We start from the raw sequence: 26,998 nt of genomic DNA, 5'->3' as shown, positions 1-26,998 counted from the left end.
AATTTCTGGGATAAAAATAGGAGAAAATCTCTGTAAACTTGTGTGAGGCCATTTGTGTTAGATTTCTTAGCTATAACACCAAAACATAATCCACTAAACAAAAATTGGATAAATTATTCTTCATCAAAATTAAGAAATTCTGCTTTTTGGAAGGCACCGTGAATGAAAAGATAAGACACAAAGTAGGACAAAGTATAAAGAGAATTTTTTTTTTATTCTTATGTTAATCCCCATACATTACATCATTAGTTCTAGATGATAAAGAGAATTTTTAGTATAGTATAAAGTATACTATAAAGTATATAGTATAAATTATATAAAAAGTATAAGTATAAAAAGAATTCTCTCTATATGTTCTATATATAAAGTATATAGTATAAAGTATATAAAAAGTATAAGTATAAAAATTCCAATTCAATAATAAAAAATCAAACAATTCAATAAAAAATGGTTAGCAAATTTGAACAGATACTTCAGCAAAAAAGATATATGGATAACAAGAACACATGAAAATGCTCAACATCATTAATCATTAGAGAAATGCAAATTCAAGCCACCGTGAGATACTCAGTGTATCATCTTTGCAAGGTAGGTATACTTTTTAGGATGGCTAATATTAGAAGGACAGATCATATCAAGTGTTGGCAAGAATGTGGAGCAACAGGAATTCTCATACACTGTTGGTGAGAATGTAAAATGATACAGTTACTTTAGAAAACAGTTTGCCAGCATATCAAAAAGTTAAGCATACACCTACCACATGATCCAGCCATGCCATTCCTAGGCATTTACCCAAGAGAAATGAAAGCATATGTCTAGATGAAGACTTATATGTGAATGTTCATAGCAGCTTTATTAATAATATCTAAAAACTGGCAACTTAAGTGTCTGTCATCAGGTGAATGAATCAACAAATTGTAAATTCATACAGTGGAATAATACTGAGTAATAAAAAGTAATGATGCATGCAACAATATGGATGAATCTCAAAATAATTACACTGAGTGAGAGAAGCTAGAGGGAAAAACAGAGTATATACTGTATGAGTCCATTTATATAAAAGATAGTAAATACAAACTAATCTATAGTGCCAGAGAGCATATCAGTGGTTTTCTGGTAATTGGGGGAGAGACCTAAAGAGGGGCAGGAATGAGAACTTAGGAAGGAGCATGAAGAAACTTCTGGGATTGATGGATATGTTCATTGTCTTGATTATGGTAATGATTTCACAGGTGAATATATATCAACAATTATTCCATTGTACACTTTGAATGTGTACAGTTTATTTTGTCATTTATACCTCAATAAAGTTGTTAAAAATAAAAAGTGTTTAATTCAAGAAACAGTATGTTCAATTCATTAAGGAAATTCTGATTGGATTCTAGCTATGGATCACGTTTTTTAAAAGTGAAATATAGAAATACTATCTCGACTGGTTATATGCCAGATGAATTTCAAGTTGAAGAAACTGGAAAGAGTGATTCACGGAGAAGACATAGACTCTGGAATTAGAAGGACCCATGCTCAGATCCACGATCTTCTACTTAACACCAACATGACCTTTGGAAAGTTAACTAACCTCTCTGATCTTCAGTCACTTTATCTGCTGGAGGAGAAAGCACCTTTCCTACAATCATGCAGTGTTTAGAAATCATGCACATTAAGTATTTTGCAAAATCAGTCACTCCATATAGGAGAGTAGATAGGAACCAGGAGAAGGACTTTCTTTCTCCTGCTTTCTCACCTCCCCCTGGTGCCTCAATGACAGAGCTTATTAGCAAGCCAGCTGGCAAGCAAGCCCTGGAAAATAAGTTTGCTAACTCTCAGCTCTGGCAGCACAGAACAAAATAGAAAAGTGCAGGCCTGAGAGGCTACACGTAAACAACCAGCACGGCATCTATAGGAGTAACTGCAGACAGAGAACAAAGAAGGTCGAAATTGACACAATGGAGAAAGAGAAGTCCAATAAAGACAGTTCAAAAAGGTAATGCCTTCAGTGGTCTCCAGTTCTAGGGAGAGGGCCAGTCTAAAAGAGGGCCATTGGATTTGTCAACTAGCAGTCCTGGTGACCTTGAAAACCTAGAAATAGTTTTTCAGCTATCGGAGGAGCAGAAGTCAGATTTCAGAAAACCATAAATTTCAAGATAGAAGATGGTGGTCATAAAACTACTCACTGCTAAAGTTTAACAGAAAATGGAGCAATCGACTGGCTTTTACACCTTTCTCAGAAATTGGACCTTCATAGGGTGACCAATTAATTCTCATTTCCCAAGACTTTCCTAGGTATAGCTCAGAAAACCCCTGCTCCCAGAACCCCTTATTTCCAAGCAAGCTGAGAGGCTCATCACTGTGACCCTGGTTGTCTTAGAGAATGTTCTGTACAAATGAGCTATATTCAGACTTCAACAAAGGATACAAAAGATTTTGTTACTTGAAAGTACTAACATATTTCCAGAATAACCCTTGATTTGCTCCCCAGCTCACTAATAGTGCAGTCATTCCACTTGATTTTAAATGTGGTTCTTCTCCATCCAGGTCTCATCCTCTTTAGTCCATCTGTTGGCTGCAACGACATCCCAAGAGAAGTATTCTCCTACTTGGCTTTTCAAGCTCAACCTTTTCACGACACCCCAGTTAATTAATATCTGCCCTGGGTCAGCCTGGAGGAAAACGCATTGAGCTTGGAGATTTCCATTTTAACATTGAACCCCAGGAAGGAGCAAGGCAAATTTATACCAGTGGGTCTAATTGCTAGAAAGGTAATTCTGCAAAGATGGAAATCAGCTGAAAGATTAACACTGCTATACCAGCTTGAGTGCCCTGGCTAAGAGAGAGAAAATAATGTTTCAATTAAATGAAAGGATACTGAATTAGGTAGATTACTCAGGAGACTGGTAATGGAATACAGAGCCTTTCACCTCCAGGTCACCATTACTAATATGGTCCAGGGCAGTTCTAGACCATAGTTTTGAGGGGCTGATGGCTCACCCCAGCCCTTGCTGTCTGCAGTACTTGATGAACTGATCTCCCAAAGCACCTGCATCAGCCTCAAAGGTCACTATGGTTCACTGAAGATGTAAGAGGAAGCAAAACCCCCTCTTTGGAGAGGAGGGGCTGACCATGAGGATAGCTAAGGGTAAGGCAGACAACAGAAACTGCTACAGGGAGATTGGGATGGGGGAAATGATTCAAAATGGGGAGCCATGCAGAAAAGGGAAATCACATTTTGACTCACATATGAGGGAGTTAACTGAGTTAACCTGAATTTAGAGTTGGGCTGGAAGTGAAAGTGGTGATTAAGGGTTTGTTCTTTGTGTGTATTGGGAGGGGATGGCTAGGGAGGAGTTGATCTGCATTAGAAGTCAAAAGTTGGAGGTCAGAACTCAATGAGCAAAACTGAGTCATGAAATCACTTGTTATCACCCACATTTGAATATGTCCCAAGGCTTATCTTACTCCACAAAATACTACCACAGGCGGATAAAGTCTGATATAAGGAGATTAGCTTAATTCCCCATGCCAGTGTAACAAAAATCCTCCCCCGTAATGGAACCCATATGTCAGCTGAGGTCTCCCTGCCCAGATAAGATTGTCTCAAACTTTACATTCCACACCTTGTGGGAGTCTAAAGGAGACCCCAAGATTTCTGCAAATGCTCAGAGCTCCTCATGGTTACTTCTGGATCTAAATTCCCACTTCTCCTGAGTAAGTTCAGTGTGTAGGTTATCTTGCCATTCTGGGCCTGCTGTGTGTCCAAGAGGCTCTAAATGAGAAACTCAGCTGCTTCCTCCACCTCCACAATCACTGTATTATTCCAAGGTATTTATGCTCCCAGAGATTTCATTCAAAATGGGATATGAAGCATGGAAGGGAGGAAGATGTTTCTATCACAGCAACACAGGCCAAAATGAGGACAATCCCCGATCTTAAAAGTCTCAGAATACTCCATCACTGGGGACAATTTTTTTGCCCCTTCACTGTATTCTGTACATCTGCCTGTTACTATCCAACTGCCTCTCTCTTTCCCCTTGACCTTCCACATTGCCTCAGAAATCCCACATACTTCTTATTTCCTTTGCAGTTCTCCCTTCCAAAGTCTTTAGATCAACTCATTGAGCCTCCCAGCAAGGCAAAAATGCCTCCAGGCTAGGAATCCACCTTCTGGAGGAAGACGTCTGGATTTTATGAATTTTTTTTCTCCCCACTACAGTTGTATACCGAAGAACCATTTCTTTCTTTTTTTTTTTTTAAAGATTTTATTTATTTATTTGAGAGAGAGAATGAGACAGAGAGAGAGAGAGCATGAGATGGAGGATCAGAGGGAGAAGCAGACTCCCTGCTGAGCAGGGAGCCTGATGCGGGACTCGATCCCCGGACTCCAGGATCATGACCTGAGCCGAAGGCAGTCGCTTAACCAACTGAGCCACCCAGGCGCCCCCCGAAGAACCATTTCAACAACAGCCCCCCATAACAGGAACTTCCTGGTTGAGTTCATTTCTTAGAATATAAAACAGAAATATGGGTGTGTAGTAGTTAATGTTCAAATATATATTTGCAGATTGAGTCCCCCCAAGTAGAAGGCATAACTAGGATTTTGGCCCCTTGATGGAGAATCATAGCATGGAATATTGACAGAGCAGGGATGGGCTAATGGCCATGCTAATAGACATGAACAGCCCCACAGTAATTCTAAATCGATGAACCAAACCTTTAATAAAGACAGTTTGGGGAAATTGGTTTGAAAGGGACTGCTTAGGGTCTGAGTACCTTGGGATGTGTTTCTGATGGTAGGGGGAAAAAGGTGTTATCTCACTGTAGACAGCAGGTTTAACATCACTAGGTGCTGGAACAATCTATAGGCTTCAAAGTTGTTTTCTAGAAATGTAATTGTGATGTTTACAGTTTTTCACCTTTCTATTAAATGTTATAGAAATGTACCCTTTAAACATAAGATGCAGCTTACAATAACCTTAGTTCTTATCTAATTCAAACCTTCATTTTACAGATAAGGAAACTGAGGCCCTCAGAGGTTGGTGGCCCTGGAGCAGGAAAGAGGAGCTGTTCTCCTCATCTGCCCTTGTTACCATCCCCTGGGTCTCATGCATTAATGCCTTGTAGATTTATAAGAGCAAAAATGATGTATGAATTCTGGGGAATGACAACAAGGAGAATTTTTAAAACATATGTTTAAGTATTCTATGGCCTTGATTTGATGGGAGCTGTAAGAGAGCAGGGGAAAGTTGACCTATAGATCATCAGGATAATCCAGCTGGGCAAATAAGACAGCTTTTCATTAGCTTGGTACTTTGGAGTAGCTGGGATATTTTTATTCTGGTAATGGAGAGATAGATATGGCCTCTGGGAACAGTTCCTGGAAATTGTACTTTCTCCAGTTGCTCAATTTGGGAGTGGGACAGATTGGCTTCAAGGCCAAGAGCAACAAACATTACCACACGCCCACTGGTCAGAAAGCTGAGGATCTTCAAAGGTCTGGAAGCTTGCCACGAGACCCTTGGGTTTTTGTCATCAGTCTCTATGGCAACCTTGCAAATTTGGGGGCAGCAATAGTCATCGAAGTCGATGGTCAATAGAGCCAGCTCAGGTGGGAATAAACTATTGCTGGTGAGCTCTGGTAGTTAGTGCCCCTCTCTGGACACTTACCCCATCAGGCTGCAAGACAGGCCTTTAGTGAGAGGTCAGTCATTTCCCTGGTGGTTTCCTGGCATTCAGTGGGAAGTAATAAAATTCCTTCTGCCCCAGGGTTCCAGCACTTACTGGCACAAACTGGCTGAATAGACAATGTCTGGGAGTATTTTTAAGTATACAATCTGGTCCTGATAACTGATTATCTCCATAAATCCGTCAAATATTAATTTTTATTGAACAAATATTTTTAAAAGCACACTTGGAAATCTCAAGTTTGGAGGTAGGGAGGGTAAGTCAAGACATCAGAAATGTATTATTGGCAAATATAACTATCAGTATCAGCAATAGACATGCATAAGAGTTTGCACATTGGAAATACAGACATAGTATGAAGAGTGTAGACAGTTCCTAACTACATCTGTATAGCAAGTCTACAGGGAAACAGACTTTATGCAAGTTCATAAGAAATAGACACTATGCACAGCAAAATGTACACTTACAAAATGTCATTCTAGTGTCAGGAAATGCTAATGGATAAGTGCCCTCTTTCTTGCCTGACTTTGATATGCATCAAACTCTCACTTGGTATGTTGCACTGGCCTTAATTTGGGAAAATCTGAATTCCAGAATTTGTTGGGAAAAAAATTACTGCTTTAAAAATGTACTTTTTAAAAAGTACAATTAAAAAGTGGCTCATCCTTAAAAAAATAAAATAAGTGGCTCCTCCTTAAATATGGATTTATTTGATTCTGTTATACCAACCATTTTAAAATCTACATTAAACTCTTTTTTTATTCTTTTATTTTTATTTTTTTATTATGTTCAATTAGCCAACATATAATACTAGCCATCAGGGAAATACAAATCAAAACCACAATGAGTTACCACCTTACACCAGTTAGAATGGCAAAAATTAACAAGACAGGAAACAACAAGTGTTGGCGAGGATGTGGAGAAAGGGGAACCCTCTTACACTGTTGGTGGGACTCTACATTAAACTCTTAATTTACTTTTCAGTGATGTAAAAATTGGTCTAAACCTATCTCCTAACCAAAGAGATACCAGTTTTCTGAGTTTTCTATGCTCCTTCAGTACTTTCATTGCACTTCTAAATGGTTTTTATCTTTCCACTTGACTTATTTTTTTCTTTTCTTTTTTGTTTCTCTATTAGTTTTGCTTTTTGAGGCACATCTTTTTTTTTTTAATATTTTTTATTGATTTATTTGACAGAGAGAGACACAGCAAGAGAGGGAACACAAACAGGGGGAGTGGGAGAGGGAGAAGCAGGCTTCCCACGGAGCAGGGAGCCCGATGTGGGGCTCGATCCCAGGACCCTGGGATCATGACCTTGAGCCAAAGGCAGATGCTTAATGACTGAGCCACCCAAGTGCCCCTTGAGGCACATCTTAAAGCTGAATTGAGATGAGTTCAGAATGTCAAAGCCAGTTATGGATTGACTGGAGATGACAACTGAAGATACGAGAGAAAATATGTCATAGGAGTTTGCTCTCACAAAAAAGCATGTGTTTTTTCCAATTGTTCCCATTATGAAGACAACATAAATTTTTTATAATTTACTTATTTTATAGGCAGGACTCTAAGCTAAACCAAAGGACTACCTGCCTTCATCACTGTCAAGTCACCACAAATGTTCCTCTACAGAATTGGTTTGAGGGAGAGAGGCTGGTATATGATTAGCACTTGGTCTAGTCTGATGGCAGAGTTAATAAATGCTGGGACCCAGTCTGTTGCAACAGTGAATTCCCAACAAATGACAAGGTTGCATTAATACTCTCAGGCCGTTCATTGGATTCCATCACTTACCAGAAGCCTAGGGAGAAAAGACCACTGACTGCTATAGATTGTAAAAGCACACGTGCATGTGCACATGCAACTAACCCATTTTGGTCAATGGGTTTACCTAGACCAGAGCTTCTGTTTCGTGGGCATAGAATGTATTTCATTCATCTCAAAGCTTAGAGGTGTTGGAAAAAGTGCGTGGCTGAGACTCAGAAGATCGACATCTGGTCTGGCCCTGCCAAGAGCTTGTTGTCTGGCCCTCGGTTTGGTACAGGGAACATCTCCAGCACTTGTGCCCATGGCACAACTACTGAGAGAGGGAAGACATTGGTTCCTGGGAGGGAGAAGCTTTTGATATCCTTTTCCGGCTCTTGGTTTGTCAAAAAGAGATATTCATCATCCTGAACCCACCATGTTCCTATTTCTTTCTCAATTTTGCTACCCTCAAATCCTTTCTTTGCTATCTATAAACACAGATTTCTAAAGTGATAGGCTTTCAGGATATATTGCACTAATACATCATCAGCATTGTCACGATGATGTATTAACACAATGCATCATCATAGACCTGTCAGGACCATGATTTATGACTCAAAAATGTGTTGTAGTATAGCGAGGCATCGGGGACCCCATTGACTGAATGCTTGTTTATTTTTACACTTAAGGGCTTTGAAAGTAAGCTTCAGACTACTTTTCCTCAAAGAAGAACTAAGGGAAGACTTTGAAAGGAGGACTCCATTTCAAAACACTGGAGGGGCCAGTGGGTCACTTAAGACATAAAAGTTTATGTTTTCCCAGACCACTTTAAGTTCAGAATCAAACTTCCACACTCCAAGTCATTTGGCTCCCGCTGGAAGAATTTGGCCTTTTCCATGTCTTTCCACCCCTCTATTTAGAACTCCCTTAATAGTTAAGTGTGTGAGGTGTGGTAGGAAAGGTATACATTAGAGGCTTTCTTTTACTGCCAAAAGTAATAAGGATAGTGTTATATTTTATGAGAGTAATAAATGTGATTATGCAAGGAAAATTTGCTTGCAAGGTAACTGGGTACTGGCATTACACATTTTCTCTTTTTGAGCATTAAGTTCTTTCATAATGTCCTCAACAGTATTAAGCATATATTGCATGAATAGCATTGAGTACAGTGCCAAGAGCAAGACAAAAGATGCAGAGCCATTGTAGAGAATTAAAGCAAGCCAAAAGAGCAACATTGTATCATTCAAATAGTATCCCCATGGAAATGACTGAGATGGGAGAAGATTCATCAGGAAAGGCTTCTGGAAAAGATGAGTCATGAAGCAAAGTTGGAAGGACAAACGTTAGGAAAGAGATGAGAGTGACATCTGATTGCTCCCCACATCCTGGATAACAGTTCTCTCCAGAATACATTTTCTGTCACTTGTTCACCAGAACCTAGTTTCTTAAGAACTGAGGCAATATTAAATCTGGAGTGTACAAACTTGTACTGACTCAGGTTCTTACAGCCTTCTCTGCAGAGCCCACCTCCACCTTTCAATTTGTCTAGCCAGCAACATTATCACTTACCTAAATGACAAAGTCTGTAATGATTCAAAAGATAGAAAGTGCCTTTGGCCAAATGTTCTCTTATTATCCTATCCAAGGACCTGGGGCACAGTCCCAAACTTGGCAGATCAGAGCAAATATCACCTTAAGGATATCTGTACACTATGACATACTTTTTCTTATTGCAAAAAATGCTTAATGTAATTACAGCCAAGCCTGATTCTCCCAGGCTTAATTCATCCCCGTGTCTGGGGAGCCGGAAATGTAACTAACAAAGAATTCACTAACAGGAGAGGCAGGGAATTTGCCAAGAGTTTATTAATCTGAAGGTTTATTTTTTTATCCAGATATAAAGCGAGTTTGCAAACTGGTTCAGATTAACCAGGTCAAGTTGTATATTTTATTAACTTTAAAACATTTTAAAAAATCTTTTTCACATGAAAAAAAGTACATAGAGTTAGACAGGGGTGGTGGGGGTGAAGGGAGGTTGTCTGCTTAATAAAAGTTATAAGGAGAGATGTGTCAGCTGCTTAATTTCCACTTTCTGGTTTCGGCCAGAAACAGCTGCAAAATGTCTACTCTAACTCAAGTCTTTTTATGACTTCTACTAACTTCTTACTCAAAAATGCCTTTTGTTGATTTTCTAAAGAATCTCACCAAAGAGATCCCCATGGAGGGAAAAAAGAATATTTATGGCTCATTCACCACCATAGATGAGTCAAAATTTTCTAGATAATTTTGTTATTGGCTTCTTGCATTTCTGTTAGCCTACTACATTTGCCAGAAAAGCAAAATTACTTTGTTTCCCCATATATAACACAATATAACCATTGAAATTCCTGCCATGATTAAAATCCACCAATGGCGTTCTACTGTCCTCAAGATAACATCTAAGCTCCCTGGCATACATTTAAATATCTTCATGAACTAGCCTTTCTCTACCTCTCCGCCTATATCCCCCACTATTTTCATGCCTTAAATTCTAAATTCTTGCCATAATCAATTATTGATTGTGCCATACCTGTCCAGCCTCTCTCTCATCTCCAAACTTTGCATATGCTGTACCCTCTGTCCTTCTTACCCTAGTTTCCCAAAGTTTGCCTGGCTCGCACCCCGTCCTCTAGGGCTCAACTTGGGCATCACCAAGGACGTTTGTTCATTGTCTCAAGACAAGGGCTTGCTGCACCATCTGTCCGCTGACATGTCAAAACTTGCCCAAATGAATGAATTTTTCACAATACTGATCACACTATAGTGGAATAATCATATTTGTACACATGTCCCTGATCAGACAATTGGCCCTTGAGGTTCAGACTGTATCTGAATTTCAGTTACAGCTCTCAGTACCTAGCATGGTGCTTGGAATATTCATCCCTCATATAAATACTTGTTGAATAATTGACACAAATAAGTGAATAATATGATATATGTATCGATACCATGTCCTGCTGCAAACCTCACATTAATTTACATGGCTTTGTAAATGTATGAAGTTATTTTAAGCCCTTTACACATTAGCGAGATCCCTTATCTTAAGATCACCCATACACAAAACCTTTGACACAGTAAGTGCTCAATAAGTACTAGATGATTGATTAATAAATAGAAGTTCTGTGGGAACGATGGAATACTTGACATATTTGTTATGCAGAATCAGAGACCATGCCTAGCCTAGTCCACCGTATTGCTGCTATTCGTGTCATGCTAGAACTCTTTTATTACTGAAACACTGAAGTTTTCTTTTGTTTTGTTTTGTTTCCAGTTAAGCCAAATTAGGCTCCTTGGGCATTTACTGTCTTGGTCAAAAATTGGTTCATCAGAATGCCCAGTTGTCCCTTTATTACCCCTCTTAAACTCACTGACCTGAAATGTCTTATCAGTATTCTACCATTTGAGCTTGGGGTTCTGAACTCCATAAAAATGTTGATAGCCTTGGCACAGAAGTGCTTAGTCTGCTTAGTCACCAAGACCCTGCCACTGGCAACATCACCCCAACTTCTCTTGAAAGTTCTTAGGTGGATTTGTATCTTGATTAAAACACTCAGTCCCCTGAAACACTAGTCAACTAATCCAGTAGCAAGCAGTTGTATCTCTAAAGCCATGACCACACACCACCATATGGCAGAGAGCAGAATCTGAGGAAATGGGATTTGGAGTGGGTAAGATTTGGCAGGGGGAGGATTCTTGAAGAATGCTAGGATGATTGTCCCGACTGACTGTGGTTCTGTAGAAACCTGTGAGCAGGTAATGAGCATTCTGGACATACAGATTCCTGGAACAGAGCTGGACCTTCAAGGGTGCAGAAAATGAAGAAAGAAATAGAAGAAGCAAACACGAGCTACACAAACTTCACAATTTTTTCTTCCAACTATGCCTTGAGCAGAGGTGGCATTTGGGAAATATAGTAACGCTAACCCTGGTAATCACCTTCAGCTAACCTAAGGGCATCTTAGTAGCTAGGTAAAAAGAGTGAGGATGTTGGAATCAGAAGGATTCAGGCTCCCTTTAGTAGTTATATGATCTTGGACATGTCATCTCAAAGATTAAGTTTCTTCATCTATAAAATGGGAATTGCAATTACTTATCTTGTAAGACATTCTGAGGATTAGAAATAATGTATGCCTGGCATATAGAGAGTGCTTGGTAAGTTTCCTTCCCCTTCAACAGGATTGCAATGCCTTTTAAGTTTCGCATTTAGTTCCAGGTTACATGACCATTGACTAGTAGAATGCTAGCAGAGCCTTTTTATATATCAGGAGAGGGGAAATAGAGCATATCCATGATTGAGCCCTTTTAGATTTAGAGATGCCTGTTGCCAACACTATGAAGTCAGTTCCATCTTTCTTATGCCAAAACCATTGGAAGAAAAATGTGAAAATTCAGCCAATTAGTTGTATGTTCTCTCTATCTCCAAATATCCAGATATTTAGCTGAGAGAAACAGTATATGACTTGATGACTTTTTCATTGGTCATCCATATGGCTTGGTCTTTTAGAGGTAGAATCATCAATATAGACATCAATGTCATTTTGGGTCTTCAGGTTTTCTGTCCTCATTAATCTAGATCATGGGCCAAATTACTGACTCACTCTGCTCCCTAAAGGAAGTCCAAATGTATCCCTTTGTTCATATCCTAATGAGTCTTTTTGCTCTATTTCAGGAATAGATGTTTTTATTTTTTATTTTTTTTATTTTTTTAAAGATTTTATTTATTTATTTGACACAGAGAGAGACAGCGAGAGCAGGAACACAAGCAGGGGGAGTGGGAGAGGGAGAAGCAGGCTTCCCGCCGAGCAGGGAGCCCGATGTGGGACTCGATCCCAGGACCCTGGGATCATGACCTGAGCCGAAGGCAGACGCTTAACGACTTAGCCACCCAGGAGCCCTCAGGAATAGATGTTTTTAGAGAAGGCAGTTTTAAATAAATTTAAATTTTGTGAAGCAGCAATTAATCTGTTTTGTTAACTTCAGTTGGACTATTTTAAAATCTTCTGAGTGATGAAATTTTTTCATTAATATCCCTGTTTTAAAATTCATCTTACACTTTCTCAGCATGTTTGAGATGTCTCCTGTCAAATCACATACAGAATTGCCAACAGCCAAACAGGTTTTTTAAGAGGTGAGTCAGAAAGAAGGGAATCAAAGATTTGTAAAGCTGAAAGGACCTCAGATTATCTGGGCCGGTCCTTCATTTTGCAGATGAAGTTGAGACCAGGAGGGACTAAATGATTTGTCCAAGGCAACACAAATAGGTTATGGCAAAACTGGGGTAGAACCTGGTTCTTCCAAATTCAGTTTCCTTCCTCCTAAAATAAAAACAGACCTTGGAAAGAAACAATAGCTAGCACAATGATGATGCGCCACTGAAGAGAACTTGGACATGAGGCACACAAAGCAACCATTGACAGTAGTTTCAAAGAACATAAGTGAATTGTTCATTAATAAGTAATGGCGGACTAGAAAAAGGAGCACATCTGACAATTCTAGAATTCTTATGATATCTCCCACTAATGCAGTGGTTCACAATTAGGGATGAATTTGTCCCCCAGGGGATATTTGGTGATGTCTTGAGAAATTTTTGGTTGTCACAACTGAGGTGGAAGGGATGCTACTGGTACCTAGTGAGTGGAGGGAAAAGATGCTGCTCAAGATCCGGCAGTGCACAGGACTGATCCACACAACAAATAATAATCTGGCCCATAGTATCCATGTTGCCAAGGTCGAGAACCCTGGGCTGATAGTTCCCAATTCTATGAGAACCAACATCTACTTGTTATGATCCCCTTTACTATCATGAAATGAAATCCATAGGAATTACTATTGGCATCCATAATTGAATATAAAGGAGAAATAAAAGTAAAATAGTTTATAAGAAAATCATCTATAGTTCAGTATGTAAAATTCAGAGATAAGTACATGAAACGGTGTTTGTACCTATTCACTGAATCATCACTAAGAATGCCACACTTAGAGGGCTGGTGGTAGCACAGATACCACAGAAGATTCTGCTGCCCATGACATGACTTCTGAAATGGTGAACAAATCTGGATAAAGCTTTGAACAGAGTAGAATAGAATAGAATAGAATAGAATCTCTCACTAATTTCAGTGTCAGTATATGTTAAAACCATGCCAAAGATACTTTGTGCTTATTTATAAAGCAGAGGAGTTGTCTAGTGGGACTTCCAGAAGTCCTGCAGGTCATGGGCAATTACTGATTCTGCAGGACTCTCCAACACATTGCAGGGCAGGTAGCATCCCAGGCTCCCATCCCCAAATTACCAGTAGCACCTCCACAAATATTTTAAGAATCTAAACCCACACACACACATTTCTACAACAACTTCCCCCTTTGAGCACCACCAATTTAGACAATAATGTGAATGTCTGTTTAATATAAGTTAATAATCAACTTGACTATATCGGGCACCTGGGTGGTTCAGTTGGTTAAGTGACTGCCTTCGGCTCAGGTCATGATCCTGGAGTCCCTGGATCGAGTCCCGCATCGGGCTCCTTGCTCAGCAGGGAGTCTGCTTCTCCCTCTGACCCTCCCCCCTCTCATACTTTCTCTCTGTCTCATTCTCTATCTCAAATAAAAAAATAAAATCTTTAAAAAAAATAATCAACTTGAGTATAAAGTAGCTTCTTAAAGACTAACTTTTATTTAGCAAAAATGGAAGTTTCTATGCATTTCCTTAGATTATAATCAGAATTCCTTTGGTTGGCCCTTCGTTGGATTTAAAAAAAAAAGCCAAATAGACTCCTAAAACTTCCCTTTTTTCTTAAAAAAAAAAAAACTGCACATGGCGCTGATTTCACAATAAAAAATGGTGGTTTGTCCAATGATCTTATTTCCAATTTTTTTCTCTAAAAATGTCTTTATTTTTAAATTAGATAACTTCATATTTTATTTTTTGTTAAGTCCACAATGCTTAGTTATGGATACGATAAGCAAAACAAAACAAATTACAAAAACAAAACCATGCACTTTCTGAAAAACCATTCCTTAACCAAGTGATAAACACAGTAATTTCTCTCCCATTAGAATGGATATGTGCATGTATTCTAATAGTGCAGGGAAGAGCTATATTTCCATGCCATAATAAGATTTTACAACAGTGTAACCTCAGCAGTTGGTTAGTTTCTGTTTTGCAAGCCAAGATGTTATTTTAAAAAACACCAAATTATTACTGATTCTCAAATTCTTAACTGATATATAAATTGGAAAATTTAAGTGGTCATCTTGTAGTATTTAAAGATATGTGGACAAAAATATCTTCTAGGCCTTTTACTCATTCTTGACCAGACGGATTTAAATCTTACTAAAAATAAATAATTGACAACATCTTAAAGCATGGCCCAACATGTGATGTGGTCTGAGGGAGAGAGTGAGGATGGGAGAGTAGATAAGCTCATGGGGTTTGCAGGTTATTTCTACTCATAATTCTTCACCTAGAGCCACATCAATTTTATCTGCTTTATTTGTATGCTTCCACAAGATTTTGTTCCAACAAAGGATTTCCCCCTCTAAAAAAATTTGAAAACCACAGCCCTAAGGGAAATTAGGCAGCAGACATAAAGAAATATAATATAGGTCAAATTTCATCACAACAAATATTATTGTGACAAAAATCTCTATATAGCAAAAGATTTCTGAGCCCTAGGCAATAACCCATTTGTCTTCAGAAATATGCAATACAACAAAATAAAAGAATCTGGACAATCTTTTTATTATAATGGCCTTTGACCTGTATTCCTTGCTTGGTGGAGGAATGAATCTTTAAGTTGGAATTCAGTGTTGCTGGTTTCCTCTAGGTACAGCCATTTCCTTTTCAATCTGCCTGAAGTCTGCCAAATATTTATAGTGAAATAAAAGACCTAACTGGTTCAAGGCCGCACCTAGATGTGCTCCATAAACCCTAAATGATTACTATTCAGCTTTGATTCCAAGAACAGGAGGAACAATAATCACAAAAGCAATATTAAGTCCCCGTATGTTAGATTCAGCTGGTTGCTGCCCAACGTCCAGTCCTCCTTCTTTCTTATTATTTGAAACCTGACTTTTGCCTACACACATTGACATCTGACATATAGTCTACATTCCCCAGCCCCTTTTGATGTTAAATGTGGCTAATTAAATATAAAAATATCATGTGGGTCTTCAGAGAAAGTCACTTACAGTGAACAGTATTAGCACAGAGGAGCTGCCATCTTCCTGTTTCTAAAAGTCAGTAATAATGGCTAGATCCTCTGCTGTTACCTGGGAAGATTAGTTGTTCTTGAGGACAGAAGCCATGTGTTGTTAAGCAGAAAAAAATAGAATAATCTTGAGTTCCTAATGCTTTTGTAGAGTCACCAAAAAGCCCTGTATCACCCATCTGTAAACTACCATTGCATGAACGAATAAAGACTTGAGTGACTTATTCTCTGTGGTTGGGATTCTGTTACTATCAGCCAAATATAATTGATATATCATCCTGTCCTTTGTTTTTTATGGCTCTGATATATCATCCTATCCTAACCACTATATCCTTCTTTCCTATATACTTTGAGATTATATTGCCTCCATTTGTCTTTTCACTTAAATTATACTATATACATTTACTATGTACGAGATGTACGAGGGCCTGTCCTAGGACTTAAGGTTTCAGCAATTGAGATAAATAAGATTTCCTTCATGGAAATCTCCTTAATTCCAGTCATTCTAATAGGCAACATGATATCCTTAGTGGAACTTATAGGGCCACACTAGAAAATGCCTTTAAATTCTAATACAGTGTCTCATGTGTTAGATTTATTTTTTAACAATTTTAATTTTTTTTCAGCTTTATTGAAGCATCATTGATACAATAAACTGCACATTTTAAGGGCATAATTTGATAAGGTTTCAAATATATATGAATTCATGAAACCATCACCACAATCAAGATAGTAAATATAGCCATCATCCCTAAGTGTTTCCTGTGTCCTTGCAAATCCTTCCCATCCAACCTTCCCACCTCCAGTCCCATCCTCAGTCAACCATTAATCTGCTTTCTTTCACTATATATTAGCTTGTATTTCATTTTAGAGTTTTGTATAAATATGCTAGTTTCTTTACCAACAATTCTGATGAAAAAGCTCATGACTGTATAGTCTCATGTTTTACTCAGTCTAGAGACCTAATCTGTTTCCCAGATTGCTAAAACGGCAAGCTATTCTGTTATTGTTTGTTTTTCCATAATTTATAGGACTTTATCTGAGGTCAGTTACATACAGATAAGAAAGGAGTCCTTGATGTTCACCCTTTCACTTATATACACAATCAATGACAAATATTTTTATTTCTAAGTATGGATGGACAGCAAGATGGTACTTAGACATATCACAAGATTGCTGGAACAAAGAAGTTACTAACAAGGATTCCCACTTAATTCAGGATTCTTACTGACTTCTAGACTCTATATGCATCTTAGGGCATAAAGAGAGCACAGGTGCGCATGTGCACACACACACACACACACACACATTAGTTTTTTTTAAAGAATTTCATATGTTGCAAGTATATGAAGTATTTATGGCATCATATATTTTTGCTTACTGGTATCTTTGACATACAAACTAATTCTTGGTTCAACTGATAAATGGCCAAATATCTAATGTAATTGCAGGATACAATTTCCCAAGACATCTTTGAGAAAGGGTCTTTATTGAGGGAAGACCATATCTAAGGAACCCCTTATACCACATAGCAAGGCTCTAGAAATTGAAAGACATCTAATTCCTACAGGTTTCTAGCTCTGGGAACTTGAACAAGTGCCAAATTAAAAAACCCTATCTGAATGGATTTGACTCAAATTTATAAAAGATCCCATCCCATGCAATGGGGAAAGCTATTTAAGAAAGCCTCCTTGTTAGCTGCCATTGACCATCATGGGTGACCTCTAACTCCACCCCCACTTCCCGCTTCTTCCAAGTCATTAGCCACTGATGACTGCTACTGATGACTAGACCATGCCAAAGACGGTAGACGGGAGAAAGTAAACTTTAGGAGTCCCTGTGCTCAAATATATTTCCCTTCCTACTCTTGGACCCCATTCTGAATTCCTCTAAGCAATATTGTTTAGATGTTTGGATTAGAGTCCCATTTTGCCAGCGGTGCATCTGTTTTCTCCCTCCACTAAAGAACTCAAGTGTAGGTTGGAAACAGTTCATTGACTGTAAGAAGATAGGTCCCTGCAAACCGAGGCAGAGCCAAAACTATTAAGTCATTAGGTTTTGTGTTCTCATGTTTTATAGCACTCTTATTCACCAACCGCGGTGGGAGGCTTTCTGACGTGCTTCTGACCTCTCATGGATAAGTAACTGGCACCTCAGCCCCATGTAGCAAGCACACAAGGCTCTTTGTTCATTCCATAGGCAGTGCTGCCTGACCTTGTGGTCTGAGCTCATGTAGGAAACGACTCTGATGGTGTGATTTGAGGGGTACTGGGAAATTCTCTCCCTCCTCCCCCTTTCCCCACCACCTCAAATACTTCAAATATATCCTAGATCACTGCTACCTGATCACCAAGTCATCTTAAACTATCCACAATGGGAATGTTGACCATTAAATTAACGGGATGCTATCTGATTAAATGAAAATTCACAGGTTAGAGAATGCCAACTGTACCTCTTCAAGCTGTTGGTAGTCCCTAGAGGATCATCCATCACCACTTCTTTGATGCTTTCACTGTGCCTTGCTTTTGGAAGGTGCTCAATAATTATTTGTTCACTTACCAAAAAGGGATATAAAAAGAATGCATGAAACAATGACTGGTGAGCTTTCACTCAGTCTGCCAGACACAGAGGTACTTAAATATGTCCTGACTGAATGAGTACCAGGTGTGATATTTGACCAAATTTGCTGTAAATTCTCTTTCAGAAATTCTAACCTTTACTCTCTTAGTGTTCCTCATAGAGTTCTAAACAAACATCTCTGAATGTCTCTGGACCCACATGAGCAAAATAATCTGATTCCTCTTTGAAAAAGAGAGTAAGGTCCAGCTCACTGGAGAAAAGACAATAGTGGAGTAGCAGGAGGGCAGTGGGGTGGAAATGGAGATTTGGAGAGCAGTCTGGGCCCTGCTGTCACTGATGCCACTCCTGATGGCAGCCACACAACTTACTGGCCCAACAGGATACTTTTCAGTAGGAAACAAAGGTGCCACTAAATAGTAAGTGAGAGCAACAACCAATCAGCACACAAGCTCACCCTACAAATCTACGCAAACCAATTTCTCTCTGGGACCTCAGTTTCATCATCTATAAAATTGAGAGGAAGACAAAATGACCTGTGTGGTTTCTCTTACTCTCAAGCATTTAGTTGAGAGCCAATCCATATTTCTTATTCCTAAATTCTCATCTACATTTAACGTAGGAATGCCTCCTTTCTGCGTTTATTCACTGCTCTTACAGCTCTATTCAGTGGAAATTTCTGGTCACGCAAAATCCCCTTGGAGATCCATTTCAGGGGAGTCGGTCTTTCTAATAGTCTGTTTCTGAATGTGCAGCAGCTTTCAGCACTTTGGCAGAAGTGCAGCTATCCGGAGGGAAGTGTGGCCCACTGTTTCCAGGCATTCTTACGTGAACGTGATTTTCCTTTTTAATGAGGGCAGGAAGAGAGCGACAGGAACAATCATGGGAAGACGGATGCCAGATATGTATTCCTCATAGCTTCACCCTTTCCCTAGGACTCCAGTTTTCTATAGCTGCCTCATTTCCATTCATCTGCTATTCTTCAGCCACAAGGCTTGCACAGCTTTATTCTGAAATAGCCAGTAGTTTACATATGACCCTGTTGCCCAGTCAACAAGAATAACAATTTATTACTTACACATGCATTATTTCACTTGATCCTCACCTCCACTCTGTGTGAGAATTACATTAGATGACTCAGAGAGAACAAGTGACTTGTCTAAAAAAGCAGCTAGCAAACAGCAGAGAGAACCAAAACCCAGTCCAGTTTTATGATGCCATGCTATGTCTCAGGAAATCCTATGATTAGTGAGGTGAAAAGACTAATAGTCCTTAGTAACTTTTGTTCTATAAAATAGTAGACTATTTTTTAAATACCAGAAATATTATAGTAGAAATGGCCAAAAAAACAAACAAACAAACAAACAAAACAGTATGATTAGTTGTGGGTCCAGTAGGAATCTTCTTACTCAGCATTTAATGGTTCCTTCAACATGACTGTCCTTTATCCCCAGCTAAGGGGATGTCATAGATAACTCTTTCCGGAAAAGACTTTGGAAGATATTGGAGCCAACACTTATAGATCATTCAATGGTTTTGTATCCTGATTTAAAAACAAACAAACAAAACACCTTTCTCATTGAACCACATGTAAATGGATGGAATGGTAAAGGGTATTCATTGTTGTAATTGCAGATTTAAAAGGGACATCAGCACTAAAGCTTTCAATCTATGAACTTTTAAAGGGCATGTTAGCCTGGTGATGGGTATTAAGGAGGGCACGTACTACATGGAGCACTGGGTGTTATAAGAAAACAATGAAGCGTGGATCACTACATCAAAAACTAATGATGTATTGTATGGTGACTAATATAACATAATAAAATAAAATTTTAAAAAAATAAAAACTAAAGGGCTTGTTAAATACCTCTTTTTAAAAATGCTGAACCTCTCAAGGGCTTTTGCATGCTCATTAGGAGAAAAAAGCTTAATGAATCTAAAGACTCACTGGAAGAAATCACTGGGCTGTTTGGAAGTATCCCCTTGTTCCTTGTTAGAACTGCCAAGGAAACTAAGTTAAACCAACTCCCCAGAAAAACTTGGAATTGGATTTCAAAATTTAGGTGCTCTAAATAATCACTAAGTGTGCTTAAATCCATGTTAAACGCTGAAGTATTTATAAATATTTCTTTTAAATACACAAATTTTTAAGTTCATCCAGACAGGTGCAGGGATGTATCATGTGCCAACAAACTGTCAAAACTTTTGACAAAGAGTCAACAAATTGTGGCAATGTTTTTAGAAGAGCACAGGTCTTTGTGTGACATAAAATCCAATGCCAAGGAAAATCACCAGCTCCATCTGCAGTAACTCATTTAAAAAAAAAAAAAAAGATTAAAAAAGAATTCCCATCTTTCTGCAGATGTCATTTGCTTTGCCAAGAAATTTAGTCATGTAAACCATTACTATGCCTGACTTAGCCTTAAAAGCCTCTGGACCTAATAAGTGATCAAGGTGTGGGAACACAACCTAAATTCTGGTTCTCAAAGCTGAGTTAAGAGACTATGACAAATTCAACTAATCTTTGCCAAAGAACAGTGAAGCCACAAGAGATTGGAGTCAGAAGAAGGAACATGCCAATGCTTTCTTGGAGAGTAACAACTTAAAACAGGAAACTAAAATAATTGTTTTAAGTGTTACTGGAACATTAATTCATTACACACTGGGAAGTAATCCCTCTCATAAGGTGTATTTGGTTCTTGTTTTGTACTCTTTTCAGCTTTAAGTAATAGGTTACCAGGATCAGAAAATGATATGCCCAAAGATCATGGATGAGTTTCATATTTATCAGTCAGCTACTCTTTACTATATACTCAGTAAAGGCAAGGTTCTCTACTGGGAATCAGAGCATTTTTAATCACATGACACAACAGCAACAGCAACAATAATTGTGTGACCTCTGCCTTCAGTGTCTGTCCTTTAGTTGGGGGAGGTCAGATATCAACACCTACCAAGATAGCTGACAAAGACAAGGTAATAAACGTAAGCACACAATGGAACAGATACATGGTAACTATTAGAGAAGTTCAGAGAAGGGATAGGTCACTTCAGGAAGAAGTGATCAAGGAAATCTTTGTATAAGAGGAAGGAGTGAAAGTGTGTTCTGAAAACTGGCTAAGCGTTTAAATCAAGAAGCAAGGGGTAGAATTTTTGGCAAGGGAAACAGCTGGGGTAAATGAACAGATGTGAGTAACATGTGGGTGAGTGGAGAGTGGCAGATGAGTTTGAAAATAGAAGATGAGAGTTTTCAATTCAGGTTAAGTAGTTTGGAATTTTATTTATAGCATTAAAATCAGTGAGGATTTTTGAGCAGATATACATATATATATATATATATATATATACATATATATATATATTTGTATTTGTATTTAATTAGGATATGAGGTTCCTGTTAGATTTAAGAATATAAAAGTTAAAAGTTGAGGGTACCAGGTAGGAGTTTATTCTGAGTCCTAGTTTGACATTATTATAATTCAAAAATCAAAATTATTGAACCCCTATGATGTCTGAAGCACCTTGCAGATGCTACAGGATACAAATAATTAAACAACAAATCACTTGCCTTTGAGAATTAGAAAAAAAATTGCCCTGGAATATCAAAAGAAAGAAAATACCTGGTTATTTCGGTAAAGTGTTACGTTGGAGCACAAGAATATATAAAAATAAAATAGACTAAAATGAAAAGATAGCACAGTGGAAAGAAACAATAAGAACAATATGAAGGAAATTAAAAATATTATAGCAGGATAAAAGAAAAAAAAAACACTTTGGAGGTTAAAAAGACCAGAACTTTTATAAAAAACAAAAAGTGAAATCCATGAAAGGGAGGACAAATTTTAGACCTTAAATTATTTAAGAGAAAATATACAACAGAGAGAGTAAAACTCCAGTAATAATCTTGATGGTAATTCCAGATTTTATTAATAAAAACCAAAATTGAAAAATTGGGGAGACTTGGGAAGAAATAAAAGCCTGATAAATGTTCCCTCCTATATAGAGAAAGATTAAAAACCATGGTTTTATACGCTAAAATTAAAACAAAATAGGTTAAAGAATGCTTTTGAAAAATTGAAAGATAACCAATAGTTCAATTAAAACAAAATATACAGTTCTTAATACACTAGAATGGACTACAGCAAGGAAAGCATGGCTTTTAGTCTAAATTTCAGAAAACAATAAATAATGAGAAAGCATGACTAACAGAATTAGAGAAAGTGGCAGAAGTAAGGTCAGCCATATCTGCTATAACAAGAAATATAAAAGCTGAACAGTCCTTTCTTAAAAAACATTTAGTTTGAAGCAACTTTTTAAAACTAAAACTGCTTCAGTTAACAAGAATATATCAGAAAGAAAGCAGTACAAGTAAGTAAACAGTAAATAGCTGCAAAAAGATAAACTTTATATATAAGAAGAAATGAAAGGGTTGCAATAGTAATGGAATGCAATAGATAAAAAAAGGCAAAAACACGGAAAGAATGAGCATTAATTCATGCTGATACAAGATACAATTCACTAATAATATATATTGCTTTACTCTCTGTTCAGGCAATTATTATTATATCAAAATGCAATGTAACACATAAAACAAGCATATAAAATATTCAAGAATAAATTTTTAAAAGCCAATAGAAGATAATTAAAACAAACTTCTTTGATAAATCAAGGAGCCAAAACAAAGATACAAGAAAAAAATGATATAAGTATACTTAGTTCAATAACTGTATCAGGCTTTGTATCCTCCAGTGAGAGAATGCAAATCCACCTTGCTTTTGTTGTTGTTTATATATGGTTTTGTTTTATTTTTGCAATGCCCCTGCAATAATTACAAATTTGATCATTTAATTGATTATACCAATAAACACATACACACACACACACACACACACAACCAATCTCAGTAATTATTGTAGATATAGCTGCCTCCCAGAAAAGCATAGTCTCAGGAGATTAGCATTTAGGGGGTTCAACATCTATGGAAGGAAAGGAAAGGAGGCCGGATTGGGCCAAGGCAGTAGCAGAGCTGTGAGTTGGGGAATATAGATCTGTGATTGAATGTGGCCCCCACCAGGGAAGTGAGTATCACACTGGGTGGGGCTGCACTTCAGTGGGGGGCAGTTCCCCAAGTATTTTGATTGCTGAGGTTTATCTACCTGCAGCAGTTCCAGCAGGAATAAGTATGTCTTTCTTTCCTGAAAGAAAATCTGAGCTGTATATCACAATGTCCATCATGGAAAGTTTAAAAAATTAGCAATAATAAAGGTTATATTTTCCAATAGAAAAAGCATTAAAATGAAAATAAAATTTATTCCTAACACTTGCAAACTAAAAAATCTTGTTCCTAAATAAATTTTTATTCAAAGAGAAATCCAAAAGTACAATTACTGTATGTTAATTAATAATGAAAAGAGTAATCCACATATCCACATAAAAGATGTGATTAAATATGTACAAAATAAGATATATATTCTTAAATGTTCCATTTAAAACTTAATTATTATACCATAATACTAAGAGAATGAATGAACAAAATGAAGCCAGGGAAGAAATATTTGCAAAACATATATCCAACAAAGGATCTGTATCCACAATATGTAAAGAGTTCATACAACTCAATAGTAAAAAAACAACCCAATTTAAAAATAGGCAAAAGAAATTTGAACAGACACTTCACAAAAGAAGATGCATTAAGGGGGGAAAAAGGCACCTGAAAAGTTGGTTAATATCAATAGACATCAAGAAAATTAAAATCACAATGACATACCATCACACACCTACTGGATTGGTAAAATTAAAAAGATGACAATATCAAATGTTAGTAAGGATGTGGATCAGATAGAATTCACATACATTGCTGGTAGGAGTGTAAAATTTACAGTCTCTGGAGAAGTGGCAATTTCTGACAGTCAAACTGATTACTTACCATATGACCCTGAAGTTCTATTATTAGGTATTTACCCAAGAGAAGTAAAAACGGGTAGCCAGGGGAAAACTTGTATAAGAATGTTCAAAGTGATTTTTACCCATATGGGCCTAGAACTGGGAAGAACTAGAAGTTCATCAACAGAAAAACTGATAAATAAAGTGGGATATATCCATACAATGGACCATGACTTGGCAACACAAAGAAATGGACCATGGATATATGTAACAACATGAATCTCTGATGTAAGATTTTAATGATACAAAGTACAAGAACAGGCAGGTGATAAAAACCAAAGCACCCCCCTCTGGAATGTAAGGTGGAGCTGTCTGGAAAGTACCATGATGAAGCCTCCTGGGATGGTGGGGGTGTTCTATATCTGGACTGGGGTGTGAATTACTTGAGTGGATGCATCTGAGAACACTAATTAATTAACTGTACACAAAAGATCAAAAGATCGGTGCATCTTAACTCTTTGCCGATAATACCTCAATAGAAAGAGCAACAACAAAGTGTTTTCAAAACTTCAAGAATATTATTTCTATGTTATTTCAGTAATTTCAGAGCTTCAAAAATATAGGAAATTCTCTAATTCATTTTCTAAAGCTCCTATATCCCTGATTATAAACCTAGTATTGGTAAAACATAATAGGAGTGAATAGAACATATATATTATGTGTGAAGCACACACATGCAAACCCCACCAAATTGAACCTAATATTATGCTAAAAGAATAATAAATTATGAGCAAATTACCTTTATTTCTGGAAAATGAGCATAATGTATCACAGCAAAATCTAAGTATTAAAAAAACACTATCATTTGATAGGTGTCGTAGAAGACATAATATTCAGCATTTAGTCCTGATTTTAAAAAACAGCTAGATAGGAAGAGTAAGGCCATTCCTTAAATGTTAAAAAGTCTATCACAGAACATCCATATTAATATCACAAGTAATGTGAAATACTCAAATCATTTCCATTAAATCCAGAAACAAGATAAGCCTAATATGCCAATAATTATTAATTTCTATTCTGGAAGTTCTGAGGTAATAATGCAAGAAAGAAATAAAAGTAAAAATATTTTAAAATGTAAAAATATGGACCAATCAACAACTTTCTCATAAATGTAAGACGAATAGATTACATAATAAATAAATTGGTGTAACTTCCCAAATTTAGAAAAGATAAATTCCATAGCATACCCCAAATAAATTAGAAATAAATTACATTTTAAATTAAATACAAATGACCATAAAGCCACTATAAATAATTGTAGGTTAAAGTATACATAATTATATGGTGATGGAAAACTCTGTAAACTTAATTAAACCTATGGCAAAAACCTTTAAAAAGAAAATAAACAGAATTTGAGAAAACCTCTTTTAAAAAATCAAAATTTATCACAAGTTTTATATCCCTAATAATGAGAGTATTTGTTTGTAATTGCTGCAAATTACAAACAATACAAATATACCAATATGAAAAATGGGCAAATGTCATGAGTAGGAATATTGCAAAATGAAAAATAAAAGTAGTTAAGATTTGTCCCTGGTAAATTTAATTGATGAATTATTGCTTTTACCACACAAATCAAATTGATAACATTAAAAATAAAAATGACGGTTTCTATCTACAGCAAGACATTGAAAATAGCATAAATGAATAAAAATAGGTAAGTGGCTAAACAAATTATGACATGACTATACCATGAAATACTATGCTTCAATTACAATCATATGTTGTGGAAGAAAAACACTATGTGAAAATATAGACAATTACTGTTTAGGAAATAAGATAAGTTGCCTAGTATCTTTGTAGTAAATATTCATTTTTAAAAGACTAGTGCATATACACCAAAATATTAAAAACATCGTTTTCTCTGTGTAATAGAAATAAGAGTGGATAATACCTTTGTCTTGGTTTTTTGCTATACTGTCAAGTTTTTGTCTCCATTAAAAATAAATAAAAAGATTTTTTTCAAACAAAAAAATGTATAAATGAATGATAAAGATACGTGCCATAAATGTTTAAAGCTAACCACAACCCTGATTACTAGAAGTAAATTTTCTTTGTTATTCGTCAGCAGAGAAAGAGACACATGCATTTGCTAATCCTGATGTATCTGTTTAAAAGTAGGGATAAAAAAAAAAGGAAAGAACACCAAAAAGTGAAATAAGAAGGAATATTAGGCCAAACTCCGACAATAAGATAAATGAATTTTTTTATTCCAGAATTTTATAGATTCTTAATACCAAAGATCAGGTATCTAAATACCAAAGATAGTAAGTGTTCAAACTTAATTACTGCTATTGCCACCCTCAGACAAAATGAGAAAATAGGAAGATTACTACCCAGTGATAGGTCCTGTAGAAGGATTGATTTCCTTTGAATATGAGCGGCCATAGCCATGTGGTCCTGGCTAAATTTTTTTTAAGTTGAGTATCATCAGCTGGTGTGAAACAGGGAGAGTTAACATGAAACACAGTAATGTAACATGACCACTAGTGCCTTGTAAACATTTAACTCTGGATCCAACATGAGCTGTAAGTATAGATACCTAGATCCAATTTTCTGTTGGCACTGGGAGATAGAAAAATATTCTCTGAAGTATTGGCAGTGTTTGCAGGGTACTAAGCACAGAAAATAGGGAATAATTTAATGTGGTTCTAAATGGTACTTGTGAAATGTCTTTAAAAATAAATCCTTTCTGACTCTTCATCATGTTGCACAAATGAGAGGCCCAAAAATTATGGCTCAACACCCATTTTACATTCAAGGTCAGATAGACAACAATCAGGCAATGGTATTTTATTCTCCTGCACATACGA

The sequence above is a fragment of the Leptonychotes weddellii genome, chromosome 10 (genome assembly GCF_054177405.1).
Source record: "Leptonychotes weddellii isolate Sample4059 chromosome 10, ASM5417740v2, whole genome shotgun sequence".
Lineage (NCBI taxonomy): Eukaryota > Metazoa > Chordata > Mammalia > Carnivora > Phocidae > Leptonychotes > Leptonychotes weddellii.
This window is presented reverse-complemented; position numbering follows the sequence as displayed.